Here is a 6,601-nt window from a genome sequence, read left to right as displayed (position 1 = left end):
AATTGAAACCTCTCTGTCATTTACTCATCAGGAATGCAGAGCTCCTCCTTTGAATGAAACATTAGAGCCGGCCTGACAGCTCCAGGTGGAAGATTATCCGGCAGCTTAATCACTCCCTGACAGCCCTGGTTACTCCCACATCAGCATCTATTAACCTTCCTTTTATTCAGACCCTTTTATGCCTTTTTAATCAGTGGCTCTGGGTGTTTTGGATCAAAAGCCAGTCAGATCTCAGGCGGGATGTGAGAGCTGCATCTCACAATCCAAGTTTTGCTGTTTGAGGGTGCCAGGGCTGCCTGCCAGGTCGCCTCCTCTTGGGTGGAAATCTTCAGAAAAGGGGTAGCCTTCTGAAACCACTAATCCAGTTTATCTCTGGGAAGGGGTGTTTTGTCTGAAGTTGAGCTCTTATCAGAAGCTTCAAAATTTGGGGTATACCGTTTAAAGCCCCAAGTCATGGATGTGAAAGAAAAAAAGCACTGTGAAAAATTCAGCTTTAATTTAATTTATTTTTTGATAAGTCAGTATCGAGCCTTTAGGTTTTCAGAGAGCTCAAAGCCAGATGTGAGTGCACCCTCAAGGCTCAGGCATTGGAAGACAGATAAAAAGAACCCAAAGTTTATCCTCTCTAAATCAAGACTGGGTGTCTCTTGAAAATTGGTGCTATAACTCAAACAGAAGTTATGGTCTTGATGCAGAAATTATTAGCTGAATCCTCCTGAGCTGTATTATGCAGGAAGTCAGACTAGATGATAAGAGTCCCTCCTGGCCCTCAAGTCTATGAATCCTTCTCCTGTGTTGTCCCAAATTGTCCTTTCTTGGGTCCAGATTCTCAATGGCTTTCGGACAGACAGAGCCAGGCAAGCATTTTCAGGGGGAAATAAAGGAATTTTAGCACCTCCATAACATCTTGCACCAGTTCTTTCTGCATGCTCCGAGCCCCCAGAGCAGAGCTGGGGTGACAGAAAGCCTTTGGTGATGAGCAGACAGAGGCGCTTTGGGCATCACACTGTCCCAGGCTGGTGACACAGGGCTGTCCCACAGTGGGGGTGACACCAAGGCTGGGACATTCCCAGCTCAGCACTCTGGCCCAGGCTCCCCTGCTGAGCTCACCTCACCTTTGCTGAGCAGATGGGAGTGGAATGGCCACCTCAAGCTCTGTGCTGGTGAAAAGGCCCTTCCCTTTGTCTGCCACCCTCATGTCAGGACCCAGGACATCCCTCTGGCTGTCCTGAGCAGCCAAGACCCCTGCCAGGGGGCTCAGAGACCCTGGCATGGAGCCCAAAACCTGTGGGTTTGATTATGACTCATGGAGCAAATTACCAACCTTAGATGAAGGTCAGCAAGCCACAACAGTTTAGGTAGAAAAATAGTGAAGTTATCATGGGGTGGAAAAGTAGATTTTGGGGTTTTTGAATGGGGGTTCAGGGGGCAAGATGGAGGGAACTGGGTGTGTCCAGCCTTTCTCCTTCTTCTTCTTGGCCTCCATCTTCTGCTGTGATGGTAGGACTTTTGGATTGGTTTGGAGTAGAAGCTTGTCGCAGAAGGAGACCCGGACACCAGGTGGTTCATCACAGGTCCAGTTTATTGAAGAAAGCATCAAACACTTATACAGCAAATAATAAGCTTATGAATATTCTGTAAGCCAGGCAATCTATTGGTTAAACTACACCATGAACTCTTCCTCATTCCTTAGGGGTTACATCTCTCTTTTCTCATGTCTCTTTCACTATTTGTTATCCTACTACAGCTAGGCCCAAGGACACGCTATCTAGCAGGTGCAGAACTTGGAATTAGCCACAGTTTTGTATTTTTCCAGTCTCTAGCAGCTAAATTCCCAACATCTCCCCTGTTTTTATTTTTTAGAAAAAACAAAGTTCTATGGGCTAACTGTGTTACAGTCTTTGCAACATAAGAATAGGCAATTCTAATAACTAAACAGTATTTTCAGCTAGCAAGGTTTCTCTCTTATAAGGGATCTAAGCTAGGAAAACAAACCAAAAAGGCTATCACTATTTATAGGATATGCTATATAACAGATACAAAAAGAATTTTATGTGCTATAAGGCTCAAACAAAACTCAGGTGTGCTAATACAACCCACAAAAATAAGCTAAAGAAGTAACATGTGCGCAGGTTTCATCTGCCTCGTTTGCTTGGTAAGTTTGCTTTCTATTCTCAAACAGCAAATATACTTCAAACAGGAACGGCTTTACTCACAAATGCTTTTGATTGTCCTTTTTAACTAAATTTTCTCTGATGTTCACAACACTTTGTACAGAAGTCATAAAACAAACGTCTATCATAAAAGCATAAATCTATCTAACGTTACTTAAACTTAATAGTACCTAGACTTAAAATACTTAAAATATTTAAACTTAACAGAATTTACCAGATTTTTAAATCAACAGAACTTACATGTAAAATCTCTTAATTCTAACAAACTTAACTATAACAAAACTTAACTGACTTTAAATTCTACATAACTTAAACCTAATATAATTTAAACTTAACAAACTTCAAACTTAACAGTATTTAACATTTAATGGCACTTAATAGATAATTTAACTTAAACTACTTAGCAACGGATAAAACTTACTATAGAAATAAAATATAGCATTTACTATAACTTACTTACAGGCCTGACTCTAAAATATTAAGCTAAAATAACTTTCTTCATGTATTTGCTGCAGCATTTTTATCCTTAAGTGCACTTAAACATAAAGAGTTTATTTAAGGTATACCTGTGAAAAAATTCTTTTGAATTCAGTGTTTGCTTTTACATCTATCACATCTAAACAAAGCTTAAAAAATACAAAAAACACACTCATTACATCTTACTTCTACAATCACTTTAACACATCTTTAACAATTTTAAATTTTTCAAAATATAATTTTAGAGTCTGATGTTCCACCGACTGAGTTGTTTGGGCTTCTGATATTTAAAGTCTCTGTTAATACAGGTGATTTTAAGACAGCATAACGAATGCTGAGCCAATTCGGCCGAAATTTGACTCCCGCATTCACTACGCTGATTTGTCTTTCACAGTCTCTGCTAGGAAAAACAAAAGGGTTTTTCTAACTTAGGTGAGAAACACTGGCGCAATGGTCCTTGGTGTCACTTGTTTATTATCACTGGTCTCTTAATTGCAGTACGAATCTTTCTTTTGTTGACAAGACTCACATTTATTTACGGCTGTTAGGTCTCACACTGAAGCTTTTGCCGGCTGCGGGGCGGAGGAAGAAGCGCTCCCGCTGGAAAAAGCGCTCCGGTCCCGCGGCGCGTGTGTCGGAGGGGGCGACGCCCCCGTGGCGGCTGCGGTCACAGCCCCGCGGCTGCCTCCGCTCTCCCCGCCGCTGCAGCGTAATATTCCAGGCGGCCGCTCGCCGCAGCTGCTCCCCATGGCACAGCCTCGCAGGCGTCCCGAGCCGCAGCTGCTGCTTTGCACTCAGAGACCATCACCCGCCATGGCTTGCTTGGTTTCTTTGCTGACTTATCATCTTCTAACACTGCTTCCCACGGTATATCCCCAAATTTTGTCCATTCCGAGAGTTCATAGACCATATGAGGGTTAAGGCAAATTTCTTCAGCGTATCCGTAGGCTAATAACAAATCTATCCCCTTTACCCCTCGCCATTCTAGATACGCGGTGGATAACTTATATGCTGCTTGCCTTTTCATACCTCTTTCGTGAGCGCTCTTGCAGCTTTCCAGACTCCGGCAGCACGTAAATGGCTTGAGTCACCGATGTGAACCCCAAGGGTGCTTCAAAATTCCGGCACCGTCCCAGCTACAAACGGGACCCAGCTCCAACTTCCTCGACCATGGCATGTTCTCCCCCTTTTTCTTTTAATCGAGACGAGGGGTCAGCGTTCAGGGTCAACCATTTGTCGTGGAAGGAGACCCGGACACCAGGTGGTTCATCACAGGTCCAGTTTATTGAAGAAAGCATCAAACACTTATACAGCAAATAATAAGCTTATGAATATTCTGTAAGCCAGGCAATCTATTGGTTAAACTATACCATGAACTCTTCCTCATTCCTTAGGGGTTACATCTCTCTTTTCTCATGTCTCTTTCAGTATTTGTTATTATACTACAGCTAGGCCCAAGGACGTGCTATCTAGCAGGTGCAGAACTTGGAATTAGCCATGGTTTTGTATTTTTCCAGTCTCTAGCAGCTAAATTCCCAACAGAAGCTCACTGTCTAACATAGGTGATAGGTATTGGGAAGTAATTGTAAACATTGTATATGTAGTTTTTAGTATAAAGACATAGCACTGCCCTGGGGGCAGGCAGAGTGCCTGGAACTGTCCTGCTGGACAGACCTCGGCAGGGCAGGAGAAAGAATTTTATAGATAAGAAACAATAAACAACCCTGAGGCTGAGAAATGAAGAGCCCTGACTCCTTCTGCAAGTGCTGGGCTGGGAAAAGAGACTTTCCAACTCTTCTCGAGGTCACTCTGACCAGCTAAAGATCCCAACACCCTCACCCCTTCCAGCTCCATTTGCCTCAGCATGTCCCTGGAGCACCCTGGGCTGGCTGGCTCCTCCTGATGATCTGTGTGCTGCTCCACGTGCTGCTCCTCGCTCCGTCCATGGGCCCAGCTGCCCAAAGACTCAATATTCCTTTCCCAAGCCATCCTGGCAGATCTTGCTTCAGCCTTGGGCCAGATTGCCTTTGCTGGCTGCAGTTGGCTTGGCAATACCATGGTGGAGCCATTTCTGGGATAAATAAATAACCCTCACATGAATGGACACTTCTGCTGCTCTAAGGGATGCTCAGGACCAATGAAACACATCCTGAGTTGTCTCACGGGGGAGAAAAAACAACCTTCAAGTGGTGATCCTGTATTTCTGCAACCCCTCCCACCTGGGGTTCCCAACCCCATTAATAATCTGAAATAAGAGTGAGTCTGTGCCCAGAAGAGCTTCCAGCAAAGTGAGACAAGCCAAACTAGTGTGTTAGATAATAACTGAGGGTTGGAGGGAGTGGGGACACCTGGGTGAAGGGAAAGAAAAGGAAAGGACTGGAAGAGTGAAGGGAAAGAAATGGAAAGGACTGGAAAGATGAAGGGAATGTGGGGAAAGATGGACTTAACAGAGGAGAGGAAAGGCTGTCTGGGGAAAAGGAGAGGAATGTGTCCAAAAATGTGGCAGCGTGGCTGAAGGAATAACAGTCAGAGAAGAGACTGAGGGAATTGGAGAATAGAAGGGCTGTGAAATGTAAAATCTGGACAAAACTGAGGAGATTTGGAAAGGTGTTTGCTGGAGACCCTGTGGAGCTAACTAGGTAAAAGAAGGAAAAAGTCCAGTGGTTGCTTTCAGAATGGTCCCAGTAAAAGGCAATAAAATAGAATTGATGATCTGGGAGCAGAGACAGAGGTGTAAAATGTCAAAAGACAGAAAAGGCTAATTCTTATTTAATGAGGAACAGAGTTAACTTTGTGGCTTATGAACTTTTTCATACTGTGAATAGGGTCAAAGGGGGATTAATTGAGTTAATGATTGAGACGTCTCAGTTTAAGTAAGCATGTATACATTGACAGACATTCCACCATCAAAACAAAAGGATGAAAACACCCCAGGGAGAAGTTGGGTTCCCTGTGTGACAAGGAACCATAACCATCCACACAGACACTGGGAGAGCTGAGCTGTTTGATGTGTCAAGGTCAGGAGAACAGGAGAGGGGCTGACCCTCAATCCAACTCATTACCAAAACAAAAAACCACACCAAACCAAAAAAAAGACAAAAAACAAACAAACAACATTAAAGAAAACCCAAACCCTTGGAGAGAAACTCCCAGACAAGAGAAGTGCAACCATATGCCTTCCTCCCCTGAGCTTGGCCATTTCTTTTGTTTTTCTTAAGTACCCCAGTTAGTGTTTCCTAGCACCTTATGGGAAAAAAAAATCCCTAGTAAAAAGGAAAAAAGAGGAAAGAAAACTAACCCCAAACAAGAAAAAAAAGTGTTAAACGATCCCTTCTTTGTCACCATGACATCATATATTTGCATCAGCTGATTCATGGGAATATTCAGATTTTACACTGTTAATGTCTCAGCAAGTTCATGCGAGGTACCCAGAGACATTTAATCGTTGGGTTTGTCTTTATTTAATAGAGGTTGTTTAATGGAGTCTGCAAAGCTGTTCAAACCACAGTGGATCAGCACATAATAAACCACAAGGGCACTTGGTGGTTTCCATGCCAATTAAGCATCGATGGCCCTGGATTTGGAGGGCTTTCACCTCAGAGTTTGATTTTGGCTCTGCTAGTGAGCAATAGCATTAACAAACACACACCCGTCTGCTCCAGCACTAAATCAAATGAGGCCTGAGCCATCACAGGCTGGTAGGGATCCAAACCTTTCAGTGATGCTTCTATGCTCAAATTTAATTCAAACCTACTCCTAACAAGAACAGAGAGGGTATTAGAGCAGTGCTCCTGGATTTGGGCATGACAGCAGCTGGAAAAGGATGGAGACCTTCCTGAGAACAATGAAAGAAGGTCAAGTGTCGCAGACAACTTTTATGGAAAATCCTTTCCTTAGGATTTTTCCTCCTGAGAAGCTGAGCAGCCCCAGTAACAAAATGTAAACAATGG

The sequence above is a fragment of the Ammospiza caudacuta genome, chromosome 15, assembly GCF_027887145.1.
Source record: "Ammospiza caudacuta isolate bAmmCau1 chromosome 15, bAmmCau1.pri, whole genome shotgun sequence".
NCBI classification, from domain to species: Eukaryota; Metazoa; Chordata; class Aves; order Passeriformes; family Passerellidae; genus Ammospiza; species Ammospiza caudacuta.
This window is presented reverse-complemented; position numbering follows the sequence as displayed.